At 44.4% G+C, this 23849-nt stretch overlaps 1 protein-coding gene across 1 annotated transcript in view; it reads left to right on the top strand.

The window, feature by feature from the left end:
* The window catches only part of INO80B (INO80 complex subunit B), a 543924-nt gene that overhangs the window by 435566 nt on the left and 84509 nt on the right, over positions 1-23849 (top strand). The window lies entirely within an intron of this gene.

The raw sequence follows: 23849 nt of genomic DNA, 5'->3' as shown, positions 1-23849 counted from the left end.
TGTATTCAGGCCTACGGACTTGCATATTAAACCGACGCCTCCTCCTTTACTTACCAGGCCACATACTCAGGCCTCTATGCCTAAAAAACAAATTATAAGAATGGCTGAAGATCTAATAACTCTAATCAAGGGGTAGCCAGCCCCCCCCCCTTCTAAGAGGCCTAGGACTGAAGTTGATTATGAATCTTCTGATCAGGATTCTGTTTTTTCTGATTTTTCCTGATGATCTGGAATTTGCCCTTATCTACTTATGAAGATTCTGATGCAGAGGACTTTATTCCCTCTGCTTCCCCTCCTGAGGATTTTTCTTTTGGGTAAACCTTACATACTCTAAGGGAGCATTTCCACTGGGAAAGCCAGGAATTTTCTGATTCAAAAAGAGGCTTGGGGATTTCCTTCTCCTACCTCAGCATAAACCTTTAGCTTTTCCTCCTCTGCTAGACATTGTTGATGATGCTTTTCCGGAATCTAGTTTGGCCCCTGATTCCCTGCCTCCTGCTCCCAAAAAGGCTTACAAGATACTACAGGGTCCCTGAGTCCCACAAGTTCCTTTTCAAAAATCCTATTGCAGATCCAGAGACCATTTCACAGGGCCCCTGTGAAAATAGTCTCTGGATCTGCAATAGGATTTTTGAAAAGGAAGTTGTGGTACTCAGGGACCCTGTAGTATCTGTCAGGTTTTCTGGGAGCAGGAGGCAGGGAATCAAGGCATTAAGGCTTCTACTGCTAATATTCCTACCCCTTCTGATAGAGACTCCAGGGTGCTGGATAGATGGGGTAAGAAGGTTTACACTTCTACAACCTTGACCATTAGGGCTTTAAACTGTCAGTTTCATATGTTAAAGTATCAGCAACATGTTATTGGACTGCTTAAACAGAAAATGATGTTTCCTGACTGTGTGGAAATAAAGAATTACAGGATTTAATGCATTCTGCCGAACAAGTTGGAAAACATACTTTGCAATGTGGTTTTGATTCTTTAGAGGCCTCTTGCAGGGCTGCTGTTACTGGGTCTGTGCTCAGAAGGCATGCTTGGCTTAAGGAGCAATCTTTGCCTGATCATGTTAAAGCTAAATTGTTGGATGCTCCTTTACATAAGGCCCCCTTTTTTTTTTCAACAAGGCTGAGGAAGTTCTTAAAAAGATGGAAGATAAAGCTAAATCTATGCATACTGTTAAAGATTTTTTACAAGTTCAGCCTCCTAGATTTAGTAGGCACTGGCCCACTAAGAAATGGTCCTTTCCAGCCCCTTCCAGGTCTTCTCAAGCCAAACCCAGACACAGCAACAACACCAGGTTTCAGTCCCAGGGGACTCTCAGAACTAAGCAGTAGGGGGCCTCCACTTCCAAATCTAGGAATAATAAGACTCCCCTGTATGGTAAACTGCCTCAATGACTTACTTTTAAAATTTCCAAGCACTTATCAACTGACTGCCCCTTTGGGGGGAAAGATTGCTCTTCATGCAAAGAATTGGGAACTCATTACCCAGAACAAATAATGTTGTTGTTGTTTGTCTTTCGGCTTTTTCCCGGTAAGGGGTCGCCACAGCGGAACTCCGGTTCGCTAATGATTGGCAGTAGATTTTTATGAAACGCTGAGGTGCCAGCTCGACGCCCAACCTTCAACAAAGGCACACCCATTTACGCATGCATGTCTTTCGAACGCTACCCAACCGCGGGGAGGACATGCAGACTCCACACAGAAAGCACCCCTAAGCCAAGCCGAGAATCGAACAGGAGAACCTCTTGCTGTGAGGTAACAACGCTACCACCGTACCACCACGGCTATTTATTACCCAGGACAAATGGGTTTTAAATATAGTGTCCCAGGGATACAGATTTCACTTCCACACGATGTTCTTCGTGTTTCACTTTTGCAGTCATTACGTTTGGGTAATCTGCTGGCAGGTTGACCTCAGTCGGCCTGATTAACAAAGTCTTGGGTCCTGCGTCAGTTGCTGTCCCTCCTTCCATGACATCAGGGGTATAAAACGTGCAGCCGATGCCATTATATCAGTCTTTCTTGCTGCGCGGTGCTCGAAGCAGAAGCAGTTCACAAGTGCCGGTCGTCCGACTCCAGAAATTTTCATTTTCGAGTTTCAGAACCGACGTCTTCAACTAAAAGCTAAGTACCCCATTGGGGAAACTTTTTCTTGCTCCTTACCGATGTCTGTAAAAGTTAATAATTGCATTACTTGTGGGAAGCAAATTCCTCATAAGGATTTTCATTTGTACTGTATTCCTTGCCTAGGCCCTGACCACAACGTGCCTTGCTGTCGGTTTTGTGCTAAATTTAATCAACGCACGATTAAACGTTGGTATATTTTTGCTTCTAAATATTTTGGCTCAAGATTAAATAATCGAGAAATGTCGGTTAGCAATCCAACTACCGGAATAACTAAAAAACGCAAAGAAAAAGACAGAGACTGTCGAAGTCCAAAACCGACGACGACGCTGCTCTTAAGCCAGTCAGCGGTTCACCGGTACTCACTGAGGCGCTTTTGCAGCCCCTGATACCCGCTACTTCTGATTTACAGGTCTCTACTGAGACCCATTCAGAGTCCGGTATGCCGCAAGATGCTTCAGCTGTGGAACTCGCGGATGTCTCTACCTTAGATGGGTCCGGAGCCGCAGTGCAGGCACCGGCTTCTGAGGGTGTGATTTGTATAGTAGACCGATGCCATCTTCAAAACTAAGGCCAAAATCTAAATCTATGTCTAAAAAACTGACGCCTGGGCCACATGTGCAGGCTCTATGCCTAAAAAACAAATGATCAAAATGGCTGAAGATTTAATTACTCTGATTAGGGGCAGCCAACCCCCTCCTTCTAAGAGGCCTAGGTAAGACATTGACTATGATTTTTCTAATGAACAGGGTTGGTCTATTCCTACTTATTGTAGAAACCAACAAAGCAGCATTGAGCAAAGAGCCACCACAGATCCAAAATTCCTAAAGTCCAAAAACAGAGGAGGCTCACCACGACCACTTAAAATAAAAATTGTTTAATACTGCAGCAAAGTAAGCGCTTTCACGTTACAGGAACGCTTCATCAGACTTAAATAACTGCCACCTAAAATCAGGTGATTTAAATACTATTTCAAAATCACATCTACCAATCAAAACCATGATTTAATTAATCTAATGAATTACTAAAAAACAATCTATAATGAAACATATTTATAAATGTATTATACAAATTTATTTAAAATATCTAGAACATATAAACCTAAAAATACAATTAAGAATATATATGTTGGAATAATATCATATATATATATATATATATATATATATATATATATATATATATATATATATATAATTATATGTATTTAATGGGTATAGGGACGGGCTGCCAAAAAAGGCTTGAGTGACCCGCTCATTCAAGCCATGCCCTCTATAACCCTGTAGCCTTAAAATCCATTTATTCTCCCTTTCTTCAGTATAGTTTCTAATATTGCCTAGCCTATTAATTTCCTTACCAATTCTAAAACTGTAAAACTGAATTTATGAGATGTGCCTTTATGTAGTATCTGACAAGCTAGAGCATTTGATTCATTTTCTTTATTTATCGCATACAAATGTTCTCTGACACGTTCTCGCAGACTTCGATTGGTTTTGCCCACATAAAAACATGAGCACTTTTGACATACTGCAATATATATAATATCTCTCGATTTACAGTCTGCATAAAAATTCATACAACAAGTCTTTTCCGTGTCAGGATGTATAAAGATGTTATTACCAGACATAAAGGCGCACTGATTACAGCCTCTACATGGAAAAGTTCCTTCTCTTATGGATCTAACAGGCTTCTTACTCTCGCTTTCATAACACAATAACCTCTTAAGTCACTTTGTGTTCCTGTATGTAAAACTTGGTCTATCACCCACTATCTCTGTTATTCTATCATCTATTGTTAAAGTATTCCAGTTCTTACTGATTATTTCACTTATTTTTGGATTCAAATTCGAGTAAGGAATAGTTAATCTCTTAAACCTTTGTGTCTCTCTATTATTACCATTGGCTGTCCCTTGTTGATTTCTCTTTTGTCTGTATAAATAGGGTTTACCCTTGTTATGTCTATTTGAAGCACTTACAGATAAAACCTTTTCCATTTCCAATGTGTTATATCCTCTAGATTCTAAATTTTGAAATAACATTTGTTGTTTAGTATCAAACATCTCTTCATCTGTAGTGAGGCGAGAAACTCTTAAACTCTGACCTTTAATAATGATGGAAAAAACATGTTTGGGATGCATGCTGGTACGATGTAAGATATTATTTCTCCAGCATGGTTTCCTTTAGATCTCCGAGTGTAAATCACCTCCACTCTTTAGAATCTGCACATCTAGAAATTCCATTCAAAACTTAAAAAGGCCGTTGTTCCATTAATGTAATGAATAAAATCATTTAACTCAACTTCAGTGCCTGTCCAAAACAGAAAAACATCATCTACAAAACATTTATAATATTTAATATTCCTAAAATAGTGCTCATTTTTTATTATATATGTGCTCTCCCAATATGCCAGCACAAGGTTGGCATAGGAATTTGCACATGGGGTGCCCATGGCTACCCCTTTAGTTTGCAGATAATAGTTCTCTTTATATAAAAAAAACAGTATTACTTTAATATCAAATCTAGAAGTGCTAAAATCCTGAAAATTAAGCTCCTAGAAACATTTCTCTCAATCAGGAACATTCTTAGATATTCCATTCCAGTACTATTCGGAATGGAGGTAAATAATGAAACTACATCAAGGGTCACTAACAGCCCATTCTCCATATCGCTTTTAGCTTCCGAAGTTGTTAAATAATCACCATAGCTCTCAAGAAAATCTTTAGTGTCTCTTAGTATAGTATCCGTATTATTTACAATAGGTTTCAACTGTTGCTCAACGTAAATATATGCTGGTTCCAACAACCAGCCCCTACCTGAGACGATAGGTCTCATATGGGGGTCTGTTAGACCCTTGTGTATTTTTGGTAGCCCCCTAAATACAGGTATAGTGGGTTTATCTATTAACAAAAACTTATATAAATCAGCATCAATTGTACCACATAGCAACATGTCATAAAGCTCAGAGTGTACATTCCTTATCATATCATTCAAAGCCATCACACTCAAAATACAATAAGTTTCTGCATCTTGTAACATCATATTAATTCTCCTATCATACATGGATGTATCTAGTATTACAATAGCACCCACTTTGTCTGCTTGCCTAATGACTATTTCAGAGTTATTCTGTAGTTTTTTTTATACTCTGAAACTCTTCATAGTTTAAATTATAAAACTGTGGTTTATTGTTTCCTTTATATAATTCAAACAGATCTCTTTCGCAAGCTTTCTCAAAAGCTTCTAATACAGGCTGGACTTGGGGCATAAAGGTAGATGGTTTAACAAATGCATTGTTTCTACCTGTTTCAGTGTTAGCAAATATTAACTTGAGACCAATCTGTCTCATATACATTTTTATATCAAGTAAAACATCAGTTATATCTACAGTTTTTGATGGAATAAATGATAGGCCACGATTTAATAATGACCTTTCGTATTCAGTTAGTGTATAACTTGATATATTAACCACTAATTCCTCATTGCAGGTTTCAGTACCTTTTTCTGAAACTCTTATTTCTCCTCGACCATCTTCCGCTTTCTTGACGCACCTTGCGGAGACCAACCTGTTAGCGACGGCTTCCGTATAGGTAGGGGAAAAGAAAAAGATTTGTTTTCAACAATGTGATTAATTTCCGAATTAACCAGCTTGCTTCTAGCACCTAAATCTCTGTGTACTCTCAGTAGTTTGCGCTTCAATCACAGCTGGCATATTCGCAGCCATATCAGATAAGACTCCATTACCAGCATCTACATTGACGATACTATCTTCCTGCACGACTCCACGTTCTGACGTCATGTCTGTGGGTGTATCTTGATGTCGAGAACTTATAGAGTTCGTTTTTAAAGCTGCAGCATCTATATTTTCATTTCTTTGAATGGAAATAGGCTTGGTAGCCTTTGCATAGCTATTAACATGGTTCTTATTATCGACCCTCGGCCAAGAAAACACCTGGCCTTTCTGGAAGTCGACCAAATCTCTCTCTAATTTCTTCTTTTTGTCCAACAGCAGCTTATTGTCAAGTATAGCAAGCCTGGAAGATACATCAGCCGAGAGACGTTCTTTCTCAGCTGCACTCGCTACGTTCATTAGATCGTTCTCTAGTGACATCACATCTTGCGTGCATGTCAATTCAATTTCTTTATACTGTTCTATTAATAATTTCATATATGCAAAACTTGTTTCCAGATTTAACTTTTGCCACTTAGTGAACAATTCTGGATAAGTAGTGCCGAAGGTAGGCATTTTCAGCACTCTTAACCCTCTAGGTATTACCTTTAAGGATAAACACACTTCCATATGCTGTCGCTGCCATTGAGTACCCCTCAATCTCTGTAAAATATTTTCCAACTTACGAGTTAGTTGGATAGTCTCAATGTTCCTATGCATATCAACAGTATTGGAACCATCTCTTGTCAGTTCATTCTTAGTATATTTTAACAGTGGATTTTCCAGCATTTCAGTAACTCCATAAAAGGCACTATTACGAATATTAGTGCCATTTAAATCACTTAAGCTTCTCCTCTCAGCCATGTCTCAAAGCCGCAAAGACAATAAAATCACTGTAGAAACCAACAAAGCAGCGTTGAGCAAAGAGCCACCACAGATCCAAAATTCCTAAAGTCCAAAAACAGAGGAGGCTCACCACGACCACTTAAAATAAAAATTGTTTAATACTGCAGCAAAGTAAGCGCTTTCACTTTACAGGAACGCTTCATCAGACTTAAATAACTGTCACATAAAATCAGGTGATTTAAATACTATATGTTAAGTTGTCAATCTCGCCTTCATTCTTACTGGATGGGATCAGAGCCGATCCTCGGCTCCGACTCGGCACTTGCTTTAGCTTAGGAACTCCTTTTACCAGCTCGAGGCAACCCTATATCCCATGATGCAAGGCGGAACTACCCCAGATCTCGTTTGCCGCTTAGCGAAAGAGGTCTCCTTTACCAGCAGAGGTAAGTGAATTTCTTGTAAAAGAAAGAGAAGCTTAGTCAGTATTTTTATTTTCCCTTTTTTAGTCATAGTGTAGCCTGTAGTGGTTACAGCCCACCCTATTCCCTTATTTTTCAAACTTTATAACTTCTTTTTAAACCTTAGTGTAAAAGTTTTTAGTTAGGCCTTAAACCCCAGTTGTTAATCCCTTCCTGTGTGTTGTGTGTAGGGGATTAATTTGTGTGTTTGTTGGGGTTTGTCTGTGTTTCTTCCACCTAGGATATGTCTAGGGAAGGCAAGGTCTCAGGCTTCAAGAAGTGTGACTCGTGCTGTCAGAAAATGTCTCTGACAGACGGTCACACTTCTTGTGTTTATTGCCTGGGGCCTTTGCACCTGCAGGACTCCTGTGCTTTGTGTCACTCCGTTAGCCAGAGAGTCCTGCAGGAAAGGAGGAACAAACTTATCCTCCGTGGCTTACTTAAGCCAGAAGGTTCTCCCTCGAAGGCAGGGTCTGGGAAACCTTCTAAGCCACCGAAGGCTCAGGCTTCAGTATCTAAGCCTCCTCCGGTGGCTCCGGCTCCGTCGGAGCCGAGATCGGCTCCGGCTGGAACCGATGCATCTGCCTCGAAGGTAGTGGGTTCGGTGCCGGCTGGCTCCGATACCTTATCTACTGTAGCCTTGTCGGCTCCGGCTGGAGCCGACACTTTATCCAGCATCGGAGCCGAGAAACCTTCGGCTCCATCTGGAGTTCAGGGGACTTCGGCTCCGATGGCTCCGTCCCGGAAGAGATCTCGGTCCCCGCTACTGAGTATCCACTCGGCTCCGGGTCGTCTCTTTTGTCGGAGCGAGCCATCGGAGCCGATCTTCGAGATCTTCCAGGCTGTCTGACCACGACTTGGAGAGGGTGGTAAGCAGGCTGTTGAAGTCTCAGGCACTGGCCCAAATGCTCCATAGCCCGTCTCATCAGACGTCGGCTATAGCCTCACCCCTTGAACTTCCTCCTCCGACTCCACATCGCAGTTCGGAGCCGGAGCTTCTCGGGACAGCGACTGTTTCGGTGCCGGAGCCGATACATCCTTCGGCTCCGTCATCCTCGGCTCCGATCTCCTCCTTGAGACCTTCCTTGGAGGGATCCGGTCGTCGGGTTTCCACTGTCGGCTCCGAGGGGGCTAGTGGCATCGGACCCTTGTCCGACCCCGCTCTCCCTCTCGGGGCTTCGGCTTTGGTAAGCTCGGCGCCGACATCGCCTCGAGCCTTCCCTCTCACTGGAGCCGGGCATTCCTGTTTCCTCGAGCGGGATATTCCGGTCTCCCGGGAGGGAGCCTTTGAGGTGATGAGGAGTGTCCTGGCCTCTGAGCCTGGTCAACGGTCCATCCCTCTAGCTCCTCCCTCATCAGTGCCTGCAGATGCCTCTTGCCAGCCTCTTGCTCTCAGGCCCAGGGATCCATCGCCCCAGGTTTCCCCATTGGGAATTTCCTCCTCTTCCGAGGTTTCTCCTGATCCTGCAGGGGAACCCCATCGGAAGAGGACGTGTAAGAGGAAACACACAGACTCCCCTGAGTCTACTACATCTGATACCGACTTAGATGAGTCGGAGGGTTCCCCACGGTCCCCCTCTGAGGATGTCTCCTTTTCAGACATCCTTGAGCTCCTCAAACAGAGGGGGAATTGGCCCTCTATTGACCCCTCCGAGGATGAGTCGGTATACCTGGAGGCCTTTGGATCCTGACCCTCCACCTCCTGGGTGTCTCCGCCTTTCGACCCACTGATGCAGGTAGTGGCTCGGAAGGCATGGGCGGCTCCAGATTCTGTGGAACCTGTCCCCAGGAGACCATCCAAATTCATCACGGCCCCTTCGGACAAACAGTTCCTTTCCAAGGGTGTCTCTGTGGATGCTATGGTGGTGGCGGCGGCCACTAAGAAGGAACTGGTGGATCCTTCAGTACCTGTCCATCCTCCTAACAAGGATTCTAGGACCATGGACAGGTATGGAAAGCGGATGTTTTCTTCAGCGACCTTTGCTATGCGTTCGCTGAATTATCTTTGTCACTTCACCAGGCTTCAACGAGATGTTCTCAAGGAACTGGGTGAAGTAGTCCAGGATCCTTCTGCTGCTGGGGCTCAGGAAAAGATTGCCTCGCAGCTAGCAATCCTGAATTCCATATCTAACTCCTCCATGCGGCTCATATCCTATGCGGCCGATGGAGCGAGCAGGGCCGCAGGCACAGGAGTTGCTCTTAGACGCCAAGCCTGGATGCGGCTTTGTAATTTTACGGACCTCTTTAAGGCGTCCTTCACTAATACCCCTTTGATGGTTCGGCTTTGTTCGGACCTCAGGTGAAGGATACCTTGACCAGGTGTGAGCAGGACGGTAAAACTCTTTCTGCCGTTGGAGTCCAGTTTTCCACTCCTTCTAGACCATACCCCAAGGGTCAGAAGGGGGAAGATGTGGTTCCGTAAAGCCCAAGGAGCTACACCAGACACACGTGGTCAGTTTACCCCAGAGGCAGAGGGGGTAACAATAATAGACGCCGCCCTAGAGGCAGGGGGGGTCCTCAGAACCAGGGCAACAGGGAGTCTCTTCCTGAGAAGCCCTTTCAGCACCCCTGAGGTGTTGCCCGACTGTCCACCCTTGGAGGCAGTCGGGGGAAGGATTTCGCTGTACCCAGTAGCCTGGCAATCCCTATCTCAAGAGATGTGGGTACAGTCGATCATATCAGAGGGTTACAAAATCCCCTTCGAAAGGTATCCAGTACCTCAACAATCCCTTCCAGACATCTCACCCGGTCAAAGGGATTTGGCAGAACAGGAGGTTTCAAAGTTCCTAGAAAAAAGAGCCGTCCAGACTGTGCCAGCAGACCAGGTAGGATCCGGCGTCTACTCGAGATTCTTTTTGGTCCCCAAAAGGACGGGAGATTGGAGACCAATATTAGACCTGAGCAATCTAAACAGATTTGTCAAGAAGGCAAGATTCCGGATGGTCACGCTTCAGTCCATTCTGCCCTTTCTGGGCAAGGACAACTGGATGTGCTCTATAGACCTTCAGGATGCACTATCACATAAAGATTCACAAACGCCCAGAAGGTTTCTCCGCTTTCGGCTAGGGACCAGTCATTACCAATTCAGAGCACTGCCCTTTGGCCTCACTTCAGCCCCCAGAGTGTTTACCAAATGCATGGCAGTGGTCACAGCTCATCTGAGACGCCAAGGATTCCAGGTGTTTCCCTATTTGGACGACTGGCTCCTCTCCGCCACCACCAAGTGTCAGCTTCTTCAGTCCAGAGACTACACTCTACAGCTTTGCAGGAGTTTGGGAATTTCAGTAAATTTCGAAAAATCTTCTCTGCTGCCTTGCCAATCTATCACCTTTATAGGCGCAGAATTAAACACCGTCAAAATGTTAGCCAGACTAACAGATCAAAGAATTCTGGACATCCAAAAATTTGTTCGGCTTCTATTGCAAAACAACAAGATCAAAGCCAGATTTATACTGAAGGTTCTAGGTCTTATGGCTGCGGCCATTGTTCTTCTACCACTGGCCCGCTTCCACATGCGTCTTCTGCAGTGGATGTTATTCACGCAGTGGTCATACCACAGTCTCCCGATGAGGCACGAAATCTTGGTAACACAGTCGTGCCGAGCTCATCTGAACTGGTGGATATCTTCCCCTCTTCTTCATCAGGGCCGATCCTTTATTCCCCCTCCTCCAGTTGCCACAGTCACTACGGATGCCTCTCTGATCGGGTGGGGGGGGCATTATCAGGGCAGGATGGTCCACGGGACGTGGCAACCCATAGAATACCATCTGCACATAAATGTCCTGGAGATGAGAGCAGTGCTTTTAACGTTGCAAGCCCTCAACGACTTTCTTCCCACGGGGACTACTGCAGTACAAACGGACAACATGTCCGTAGTCTGGTACATCAACAAACAGGGCGGGACCAGGTCCTATCCGTTATGTCGAGAAGCTCTCAGACTTTGGCAATGGGCGATCTCTTCTCAATGGTTTCTGATAGCAACGCACATCCCCGGCAGGTCCAACCTGTTAGCGGACAGGCTGAGCAGATCCATTCTGATGCCTCACGAGTGGTCTCTCAATCAATCTGTAGTGGATCAGATTTTTCTGAAGTGGGGCACTCCTTGTTGCGATCTTTTTGCTACTCCTCAAAACAACAAGTGCCCGATTTCTTCACTCTCTTTCCCCTTCCAGGCCAACCCCTGAGAGACTCTCTAACCCAGGATTGGCCCCGGGGACTTCTGTACGCTTTTCCTCCTTTTCCCTTGATTCCACAAGTCATTCAGAAAGCCACCGTTTTGAGAGCCAAGTTGATCCTCATTGCCCCTTATTGGCCTCGACAAATTTGGTTTCCGTCTCTGCATCGTCACCTTTTGGTGCAGCCCTGGCATCTGGACCCAGTTCCGGATCTCTTGATCCACCAGTCGGGTCAGCAGCACCGGGCCATTCATTCTCTCAACCTCACTGCTTGGTTGCTCCACTTCCTACCCTAGCCAGGCTACCGATGATTTCTGACTCAGTCAGAGACATTTTAGTGTCTTCCTTGAAGTCGTCCACTAGGACTGTTTATGCTAGCAAGTGGCGACGTTTTTCTATTTGGGCAAATTCCAAAATATTGACCCCTTTACTGCTCCTGTACATTCGGTTTTAGATTTCCTGGCGGAGGTTTTTCATTCAGGATCCTCGTCATCTACAGTCAAAGTACAACTGGCTGCTATTTCCAAGTATCATGTTGGCTTGCATGACAATAACATTATGTCTCATAGGTTATGCAAGGCCTTTCTGAGAGGAGTTTTTCTCCTAAAACCACCTATAAAGCATCTTCCTCCGCAATGGGATCTAAACTTAATGTTAGCATCCTTGATACTACCTCCCTTCGAACCGTCTGCTTCATGTTCTTTGAAGTTATTGACCTGGAAAACTATATTTTTACTGGCTGTCACTTCTGCAAGAAGGGTTTCCGAGATTCAAGCTCTCTGCATTTGTTCTCCTTATTTGGTTTTTCATAAGGACAGGGTATCATTAAGAACTAATCCTTCCTTTCTCCCCAAAGTCGTATCTCAAAACAACATTAACCAATCTATAGACCTACCAGTCTTTTTCCCAAACTATTCCGACAGAGCTGAGCAGAAACTGCATTTTTTGGATGTCCATCGTCAGCTCAGGTACTATTTGCATAGAACTAAACAATTCAGAAAATCGGACCAATTATTTGTCTCCTATGCAGAAAACAGGATAGGTCTTCCAGTATCTAAAGTGACCTTATCCAGATGGTTGACTTCCACTATTTCCTATGTGTACTCTCTCAGAGGCAAACAGCTATCTTCTAAGCCAAAAGCACACTCAACCAGGAGTCTATCCACTTCTGCAGCTTTTCAGGATAGACTTCCCATTGATACCATTTGTGCAGCAGCTACTTGGGCTACTCCCCATACCTTTGTCTCTCATTACAAGTTGGACTTGGCCTCCAGAGATAGGGCCAGTTTTGGTTCCACAGTTCTCAAGAGTCTGTTCCATTGAGCCACCCGGGATACAGGTGCTAGGGACGCGGTCCCATCCAGCAAGAATGAAGGCGAGATTGACAACTTAACATTTAGAAGTTATGTACCTACCATAACGTTCCATGTTAGTTGTCTTCTCTCGCCTTCTTTCTTGCGTCCCTCCCTCCTTCCCCCTGGCCTGGACAGATCTTGAACAGTTCCTATTAGGTTGTTTCCTCCAGAGCCTTCATATGAGGACTTCTATTAGGAACTTGTGTTCCTAATTATGTTAGGATAGTCTTTAGCAGGGTAGGTTAGCTACCAAACGAGATCTGAGGTAGTTCCACCTTGCATCATGGGATATAGGGTTGCCTCGAGCTGGTAAAAGGAGTTCCTAAGCTAAAGCAAGTGCCGAGTCGGAGCCGAGGATTGGCTCCGAACCCATCCAGCAAGAAAGAAGGCGAGAGAAGACAACTAACATGGAACGTTATGGTAGGTACATAACTTCTAATTCAAAATCACATCTACCAATCAAAACCATGATTTAATTAATCTAATAAATTACTAAAAAACAATCTATAATGAAACATATTTATACATGCATTATACAAATTTATTTAAAATATCTAAAACATATAAACCTAAAAATACAGTTAAGAATATATGTTGGAATAATATGTGTATATATATATATATATATATATATTATTATATGTATTTAATGGGTATAGGGACGGGCTGCCAAAAAAGGCTTGAGTGACCCGCTCATTCAAGCCATGCCCTCTATAACCCTGTAGCCTTAAAATCCATTTATTCTCCCTTTCTTCAGTATAGTTTCTAATATCGCCTAGCCTATTAGATTCCTACTTATGAGGACTCTGATGCAGAAGATTCTGTTCCTTCTGCTTCTCCCCCTGAGGATTTTTCTTTTGGGGAAACTTTACATACCTTAAGGGAACATTTCCACTGGGAAAGTCAGGATTTCTCTGAATCTAAAAAGAGACTTAGGGATTTTCTTCTTCTTCCTCAGCATAGGCCTTTGGCCATACCTCCTGTTCTAGACATTGTTGATGTTTTGTCAGAATCTAGTATGTCTCCTGATTCTCTGCCTCTGGCTCCTTTTAAGCCAGACGGATACTACAGGGTTTCTGACTCCCACAAATTCCTTTTCAAAATCCTGTTGCTGACCCTGAAACCATTTCTCAGGGTCCCAAGGGCATTAAGGCCTCTACTGCTAAAAATCCTACCCCTTCTGATAGAGATTCCAGGGCACTGGATAGATAGGGTAAGAAGGTTTGCACGTCTGCAACCTTGGCAATCAGGGCTTTAAACTGTCCGTTTCATATACTTAAATATCAACAGCATATCATGGGACTACTTAAACAGAAAATGATGTTAATCTCTGACTGTGTGGATAATAAAGATTTGCAGGATTTATTACATTCAGCTGAACAAATTGGAAAACATACTTTGCAATGTGGTTTTGATTCCTTGGAGACCTCTTGCAGGGCTACTGTAACTGGATCTGTGCTAAGAAGGCATGCTTGGCTCAAAGAGCAAACTCTGTCTGACCATGTTAAAGCAAAATTGTTGGATGCTGCTTTACAACAGGACCGTCTCTTTGGTGGTAAGGCTGAAGAAGTGTTAAAAAAAGATGGAAGATGAACCTAAATCTATGCAAACTGTGAAAGATTTCTTACAAGTGCAACCTCCAAGATTTAATAGACACTAGCCTTCTGAAAACTGGTCCTTTCCAGTCCCCAGGAGAACTGCTCAAGTCAAATCAAGACACTCCAAAGGCTCCAGGTTTCAGTCACAAGGAACTTTTAGAACAAAACAATGGGGTGCCTCCACCTCCAAATCTGGAAGCAGCAAGGCACCTCCCTATGGTAAACAGTCTCAATGACTACCCTCTACAGTCACCAAGCACTTAGCTTTTAGCGCCCCTTTGGGGGGAAAACTGGCACTTCATGCACGAAACTGGCAACTTATTACCCAGGACAAGTGGGTTTTAAATATAATATTCCAGGGATACAGATTTCATTTCCACATGTTGCCAATCCCAAACGGATGGCCAGATCTGCCCCCAAATCAGTGGGCAGAGGCCCAGAAGCAAGTTCTGTCCCTCATGAACATGGGGGCTATTCAACCAGTACCAGAAGAGGAAAAGGGACAAGGTTTCTATTAAAGACTTTTCCTGGTACCCAGAAAAGACAAATCATAACGTCCAATTCTGGACTTATCCACACTAAACACATTTCTGGACATTCCAAAATTCAAGATGCTGACTCTTCAACAGTTGCTGCCTATGCTAGGCAAAGATGCCTGGTTGGTAACTCTAGACTTAAAAGAGGCTTAACTGCATATCCCAGTCAGGGAATCTTGCAGAAGATACCTCCACTTCAAAGCAGGCTACTTGAATTACCAGTTCTCTGCACTGCCCTTTGGCTTATCTACTGCGCCCAGGGTCTTTACAAAGTGCCTGGCACCAGTAATTGCATTTTGCAGGCAAAGAAATATTCATATATATATCCATACCTGGACGATTATCTAATTCAGGCAGAAAACAAGGACATTCTTCTAAAGCATCTGGCTTTTGTAAAAAGGGTTCTAACTTGTCTAGGGTACACCATAAATGAAAAGAAATCACAACTGGTACCCTCTCAAAGAATTACATTACTGGGTGCAAGCTTGAATACAACTGCCCAGATGGGCTTACCTTACGCCAGAAAAGCAAATTCAATTGGTGACGTACTTCAAACTGGTGGCCACAAAAACCCTGCTGTCTGCAAGACAAATTCTGTAAGCCTTGGGGTTCATGGCCTCCTACATTCTTCTAATTCCATATGCAAGACTGCATCTGAGGAAATTTCAGTGGTACTTAAAAAGTTTATGGAGTCAACATTGTCACAGCCTGGAAACAATGATTCCTATTATACCTTGCCTGCAACAAGAGTTCCTATGGTGGGCAGAGGCCTGCCATCAAAATAAGGGACTGCCATTCACTCCACCCCCTGTCACCCAAACCCTGACTACAGACGCATCAAACTATGCTTGGGGGGCTCATCTGGCAGGGAAGTGCATTCAGGGCGAATGGAGCCCAAATCAATGCACCCTACATATCAATCAGAAAGAGATGCTAGCTGTACAGAATGCACTGACGGCCTTCAAGGACTACCTTCATCCAAGACAACTACTGATAAAGACAGACAGCACCATAGTTATGTGGTACATAAACAAGCAGGAGGGTACACATTCCTACCCTCTATGCAGGCTAGCCATGGCATTGTGGAACATGACCTTGACCTATCAAATACAACTACAAGCTCAATTCCTGCCAGGAAAGCTAAATACTCTGGCAGATAAACTAAGCAGAAATCTTATGGACCCACACGAATGGAAACTGGAACCACAAGTTTTCAACATGTTGACACGCAAATAGGGGAGCCCCGACATACATCTTTTTGCCTCACCCCAGAACTATCAGTTGAACAAATTCTGCACAAGAATTCATCACAAAACAGCTTGGAAAAGTGTATGCTCTGTCATTCAGCTGGAAAAACCGATCAGTCTATGCTTTTCCCCCTCTACCTCTGATCTCCAAAGTTCTACTAAAAGTCAAGCTGGACAAACTAAAAATGATTCTGATTGCTCCAGACTGGCCTCGCCAACACTGGTGCCCACTCCTGCTCAATGTGTCACACCTTCCTCCGTGGTACCTGCCTCAAACACCTTGCCTACTGTCTCAGCAGAACTACCAAATTCTGCACACTCAGCTCCAAACTTTGAATCTTGCAGCGTGGCTAATCAACTAATTTCACCCTTGGCATCCTTCAGCAAACCTGTGATGGATGTCACTTTGGAGGCTAGAAGGCCTAGTACTAGAAAATCTTATGCTGACAAATGGAAATGATTCTGTGCCTGGAACCAGTCACAAGGAATAATCACAGCAATGCCCATTATTCCTCAGATTCTGCATTATTTAACTGAGATGCTTCACAAGGGCCTATCTTTTTCTTCCATAAAAATCCATGCCTATGCCATTTCAGTTCATTACAAAACAGAACCTCCCCTCTTCTCTCATCCTCTGCTAAAGCAGCATCTCAGAGGGGCCAGAAATTTAAGACCTTCCAGGAGAGCACCAACTCCTGCATGGGACCTCAATTTTGTTTTGGAAAATCTCACTCTCCCTCCTTTTGATGAGCCAGTCTACTGCACACCTAAAATTTCTCTCCTGGAAAACAGCTTTCCTTTTAGCAGTCACTTCAGCTAGAAGGATTTCAGAATTACAGGCTCTTATGGCAGTGGAGCCTTTCATTATTTTTCATCCAGACAGGGTGGTTGTCGGGACCAATCCACCTTTCATGCCTAAGGTGGTATCCAGTGTGGCTCTTAATCAGACCATTCATCTGCCAACTTTCTTTCCCAATCCACAGAACAAGGGTGAGCGGGTTCTGTATTCATTGCATGTACACAGACAACTTAGATCCTACTTAAACAGGACAAAATCTCTAAGAAAATCTGAACAACTATTGGTGGCATTTGCTGCAGGTGCAGAGGGAAAGGCTATTTCAAAGCAGACTGTTTCTAAATGGATAAGCCATTGTATTCATTTCTGCTATATGCACCATGGTAAACCTATCCCCAAGGGGAACAGATCTCATTCCACCAGGACTGCATCTACTTTTGCAGCCTTTCTCAGAGGGGTTCCTACCAGAGACATTCTAGAAGCTGCTACCTGGAGCTCAGTTCTTACGTTCACCAAACATTACCATTTACCTCTCTTCTCTAAATCCAGAGCTGGCTTTGCCACTGCTGTCCTGCAGGGTCATATAGCTGCTCCTAATGCTGTATAAATCCATCCTCCCAACCATAGCTTTGGGATTCTACCCAAATGTAATGACTGCAACAGTAAAACACGAAGAAAACAGTACAGTTGTGTACACTTACCATAAATGTACATATTCGAGTTTATTCACTGTTGCAGTCCTGGTTACCCCCCTCCTGCCCCGTTTTTCTTACCATACCTCTCCTTTCTTTTACTATGCTTAAAAGCCTTTTTGGTGTATTTGCTTTTGATTGGAGGTATATTTTTTGTGTTGTAAATTTTATACATGTATATATTTTTTGCTCCCCATTTGGGGGGCACCTGACATCTGGGGCAAGAAAAACTGATTTAATGGCATTGGCTGTATGTTTTATACCCCTCACGACCTGACGTCATGGAAGAAGGGACAGCAACCGATGCAGGACCCAAGACTTTGTTAATCAGGCCGACTGAGGGCAACCTGCCAGCAGATTACCCAAATGTAATGACTGCAACAGTGAATATATTCGAACATCTACATTTATGGTAAGTGTACACGTCTGTACTTTGCCAACACCAAGTGGGTGGCCGGACCTACCCACAAATCAGTGGGCAGAGGCCCAAAAACAAGATGTCCTTCAAGGATGCATCTGCAGTCCTTACAAATGGGTTGTCCTGTCGTCAGGCAGCCCTTCGGTCGGCCGGATTCCAAAGTCTGGGTCTGGCCTCGGCTGGTGTCGCACTTCACCCGACGTCATAGCTGCAGTTCTTCGGGTATAAAGGCATCAGCCGACGCCATTTTCCTCAGTCTTTCTTGCCGTGGCTCAAGCAGAAGCTGTTGCAAGTGCCGGTCGGTCAGAACCAGAGATTACTACTACAAGTACCGAAGACTTCTAAAGCTAAGTACCCGTTGGGGACTCTTTCTTGCCTCAGCCGATGTCAGAAAAAGTGAATAACTGTTTAACTTGTGGGAAACAAATACCTCATAAAGATTTCCACTCTTACTGCTTACCTTGCTTAGGCCCAGACCATGACGTAGCAGCTTGTCTAGCCTGTGCTTCTTTCAACCGACGGACGCTTAGATGTCGGTCGGAATTTGCTGAAGAGTTTTTCGGCTCCGATTTTGCTTACATTATGCCGTCGGATACTCCGACTACGCAAATTTCTAAAAAGCGCAAGGAAAAGGACCGACACTCGCGGTCCGCGGTTTTGGCTGAAACCGTGGTTAAGCCAACCGCGAGTGTCTCGGTTTCGGCTGAAACCGAGTCCACGGTTCTTCCTTCGGCCGAAAGCTTGCCACTTACCGAGGCCTCATCCAGCCTGGCTGAATCTGCTACTGAAATCCCACCTGCTCTTGCAGGTTCACAGGATTTATCTGATACTATCCCTTTGGATATTTCTACCCCTGCACGTGGAGCTGCTAGGCCTCCTGCATCCATGTCGATTAAGGCCTTTGCCAGGGCTAAAGCAGCAAAAACTACAAAATCTGTGCCTGCTAAGACCCCCTCTCACAGGCCTAGCTCTAGTTCACAAATGCTTAGTCTAGCAGAGGATCTCATTTCTTTGATCCGGGGATCCCAACTACATCCAGACAGGGCCTCTCACCCACCTCCAGAGAAGAGGACTAGAGTAGAGCCCCCTGAGCCAGTTTCTTCAGATGGCTCCTCTGATGAATCAGATAATTCAAACCCTCCAGAGGGCCCCTTTTCTCCTTATGAGGACTCTGATGCAGAAGAGTCCATTCCTTCTGCCTCTCCGCCTGAGGAATTTTCTTTGGGGAAACCTTGCATGCTATGAGGGAACAATTTCAATGGCAGGGCCAGGATTTTTCAGACTCTAGGAAAAGGCTTAGAACCTTTTTTGCATTTGCCACAGCATAGGCCTTTAGCCATTCCTCCAGTCCTTACTGTTGTGGATGATGCCTTTAATGATGCTTGTACTGCTCCTGATTCTCTTCCTCCGGCCCCTGCTAAGCCCGATAGGTACTACAGGGTTCCGGACACACATTATCATTTGTATAAGGCCCCTTTTGCAGATCCCGAAACTATCTCCCAGGGACCCAAGGCTGTAGCAACTACTTCTACTAAAAACCCCCTCCCCTCTGAAAGGGAATCTAGGGCCTTAGAGAGATGGGGTAAAAAAGTTTACACTTCTGCTACTCTTTCAGCTAGGGCCTTGAACTGTCAGTTCCACATGTTTCAGTATCAGGAATTTATGTTAGACCAATTAACTAAAAAACTGTCCTCGGATGAACCATTAGACAAAAAATCTGTACAGGAGATGGTACATAACATTCAGCAGGTCAGTAATCCTTCCTTAAAATGCGGCTATGATGCACTGGAGGCTTCCTTTAGATCAGCCATGACTGGCACAGTGATCAGAAGACATGCATGGTTAAAAGAGCAGTCCTTACCAGACCATGTTAAATCAAAGCTCCTAGATGCTCCCATGGATAAGCTCAATTTGTTTGGCTCCCCTGCGCAGCAAGTGCTGAAGAAGGTGGAAGAGAAAGCAAAATCTGTCCAGATGGTCAAGGATTTCTTGCAGGTCCAGCCTCCAAGGTTTAGCAGGAACTGGCCTTCCAAGAATTGGTCCTTTCCAGACACCTCCAGAGCTCCGAGAGGCAGGAATAGGTGCTCAAGAGGCAGGGGTCAATCCAGAGGTGCCTACAGGGGACGTCAGTGGCAGGCTAACAACCAGCGAAGTACAACCACAGATCCAGCCACCACCACTTCCACAGGACAATCGCAGTGACTTGACTCTGGCACCGCCTACCAGGGAACAACTAGAGGCACCCTTAGGCGGGAAGCTAGCCCTATTTTCAGTAAACTGGCATTACATCACAGGAGACAAATGGATTTTACAGACAATAGACCAAGGTTACAGGTTTCACTTCCATACTCTACCAAGGAAGAGAGGAATGCCAAACCTACCTCCAAATCAGAAGACAGAAGCTCTAGAGCAAATAACTTGCTTACTAAGGATGAGAGCTGTAGAAAGGGTACCATCTATGGAACAAGGGCAAGGATTTTACTCCAGACTCTTCCTGGTACCAAGAAAAGAAAACCAATGGAGACCTATTCTCGACCTGTCCGCTTTAAACACATACCTCATTGTTCCAAAATTCAAAATGCTGACCCTACAGCAGCTTCTTCCCATGCTGGGCAAGGAGTCTTGGCTGGTAACTCTAGATCTCAAGGAGGCATACCTGCACGTCCCCATACAACCAAATTGCAGAAGATACCTCAGATTTCTTGCAGGATCAGAGCATTATCAATTCTCAGCATTGCCCTTTGGCTTATCTACTGCCCAGAGTATTCACGAAATGCCTGGCATCAGTAATTGCTCATTGCAGGCTTCAGGGAATTCAAATTTACCCTTACCTGGACGACTGCCTGTTACAAGCGGACAACAAAATCAAATTAACAAAAGATTTGGAAAGGGTCATTCATCTACTACAAGCCCTGGGATACACAGTCAATATAAAAACGTCAAGGCTGATACCATCCCAAAGGATAACCTTCTTGGGTGCAGATCTGGACACATCAAAACAAATGGCATTCCTGACAGTAGAAAAACAGGAGCAACTCCCTTTCTACTTCATGGCATTAACAAAGCAGAACCAGCTAACAGCAAGAAAAGTCCTGCAAGCTCTCGGTTACATGGCATCCTGCATAATATTGATTCCACATGCCAGACTACATATGAGAAAGTTACAGTGGTACCTAAGGAATTTATGGTCTCAGCACAAGCACAGCCTAGAAACCCAAATTCCAATAATTCCATGCCTGAAACAAGAATTCCAATGGTGGGCTCAGGCCTGTCAATCAAACAAGGGACTGCCCTTCCACAGCACTCAACCAAGCCAGACCATCACAACAGACGCCTCATACCTCGGTTGGGGGGCACACTTGCTGGACAAGTGCATACAAGGCTTATGGACTCAAGACCAGCTGCACCTACACATAAATCAAAAGGAAATGCTGGCAGTAAAACTGGCAATTCAGGCATTCAGACCATTTCTTCGACAGGGTCAACTGCGGGACAACACCACAGTTTTGTGGTACATCAACAAACAGGGAGGCACACATTCATACCCTCTATGCCGGATGGCAATGGACCTCTGGAATGTGGCACTGAGCTTCAACATTCAGCTACAAGCAATTTTTGTGCCAGGAAAAGAAAATATACTAGCAGACATCCTAAGCAGAACTACCACGGATGCCCACGAATGGATGCTGCATCCGGACATCTTCAAAACCATTACAGGGAAATGGGGACTACCAGAAATAGACTTATTTGCATCCCCACACCATCACCAACTGAAAAGATTCTGCACAAGGATGTACCACCCACTTGCCTGGAAAGTGGACTCCCTATCTTTCAGTTGGAAAAACCTGACAGCATATGCATTCCCACCTCTTCCCTTGATGCACAAGGTGCTATTGAAGATCAAAGAAGACCGTCCAAGGATCATCCTGATAGCTCCAGACTGGCCAAGGCAACATTGGTACCCATTACTGAGGAGTATGTCTCGGGAACAAATATGGCCTCTGCCCCTAGTTCCCTTGCTGTTAACACAGAACAACTTCAAAACCCTGCATCCAAACCTGAAAACACTGCAGCTGGCTGCCTGGAACATTGCATAAGACCAAATAACCCAGATTTATCTCAAAGGGTTAAAGACATTATCTTGGAGGCTCGCAGACTCTCAACAAGAAAAAAATATTCAGCAAAATGGAAAAGATATATCATTTGGAGTACTGCAAAAGGAGAGAATGTGTCACTGGTAAACATAGCTAACATCCTGGAATACTTGGCAGAGCTCTTCCACAACGGCCTGTCCTATTCTTCCATTAAGATTCATGCATCAGCTATTTCAGCAGAATACAACTTGGATCCTCCAGTCTTCTCACATCCTCTGCTCAGGCAGTTTCTGAGAGGGATTAAAAATGTAAAGCCACCTAGGAAGCCACCATTGCCAGCATGGGACTTGAACTTTGTGCTAGAAAAGTTGACACTCCCTCTTTTCGAGCCAGCAGCAACAGCAGAATTACAGTACTTGTCATGGAAAACTGCTTTCCTGCTTGCAATCACTTCAGCAAGAAGGGTATCTGAGCTACAGGCATTAATGGCAGTACAGCCCTTCCTGATCTTCCATCAAGATAGTGTCCATGAGAACTAATCCTACTTTTATGCCAAAGGTGGTCTCCAGGGTATCTTTAAATCAAGCTATCCACCTACCTACATTCTTTCCCAACCCACAGAACAGGGGAGAAAGACTATTGCATACCTTGGATGTACATAGACAATTATGTTACTACCTGGACAGGACCAAGAGCAATAGAAAAACTGACCAGCTACTGGTAGCATATGCAACAGGAATGGAAGGAAAAGCAATTTCAAAACAGACAATCTCTAAGTGGATAGGAAATTGCATTAGATTTTGTTACTCCTACCATGGGAAGAAAACTCCAGAAAACATCAGGCCTCATTCTACACTGGCTACAGCCACTGCCACAGCTTTTTTACGAGGAGTGGCTACCATAGACATTTTAGACCCTGCTACTTGGAGCTCCGTGCATACATTTGCCAAGCATTATAATTTACCTTTATACTCCAGATCCCGAGCAGGTTTTGCCACTGCTGTTTTGCAAGGGATCTTAACTACACCATAATCTTATTTCTCCTCCTCCCCCAGTTTGGCTATGGTATTCTACCCATTTGTAAGGACTGCAGATGCATCCTTGAAGGACATAGTACAGTTTTGTACCTACCATAAATGTAGATGTCCAATAGGCATGCATCTGCAGTCAGGATTACCCACCCTCCTTCCCCTCTGTGGTACTCCTAGGGTATTTGCCCATCTTGTAGCTAGCTGGGGGAATCTATTATGGTGTATTTGTTTGTATATATGTACATATATGCTTATTTTTTGTTTGCTCTCTACTATTTGGAACCATTTGCATTTATCCAAATTTAGCCTTCCTAGAGGGCACCTGGCATCTGGGGCAAGAAACACTGAGGAAAATGGCGTCGGCTGATGCCTTTATACCCGAAGAACTGCAGCTATGACGTCGGGTGAAGTGCGACACCAGCCGAGGCCAAACCCAGACTTTGGAATCCGGCCGACCGAAGGGCTGCCTGACGACAGGACAACCCATTTGTAAGGACTGCAGATGCATGCCTATCGGACATCTACATTTATGGTAGGTACAAAACTGTACTTTCTTTCTCTCTTAAGCATGGGGGCTATTCAACTGGTACCAGCAGAGGAAAAGGGACAAGGTTTCTACTCGAGACCTTTCTTGCTACCCAGAAAAGACAATTCATGGCATCCTATACTGGACCTGTCTACCCTAAACAACTTTTTGGAGATTCCAAAATTCAAGATGCGGACTCTTCACCAATTACTTCCTATGCTAGGCAAAGATGCCTGGTTGGCAACACTAGATTTAAAAGAAGCATACCTGCACATCCAATCAGGGAA

The sequence above is a fragment of the Protopterus annectens genome, chromosome 2.part1 (assembly GCF_019279795.1).
Source record: "Protopterus annectens isolate FY-2018-M chromosome 2.part1, PAN1.0, whole genome shotgun sequence".
In the NCBI taxonomy this organism is placed as follows: domain Eukaryota; kingdom Metazoa; phylum Chordata; order Ceratodontiformes; family Protopteridae; genus Protopterus; species Protopterus annectens.
The sequence above is the reverse complement of the archived record's forward strand: the minus strand, read 5'-3'. Positions and strand labels throughout refer to the sequence as shown.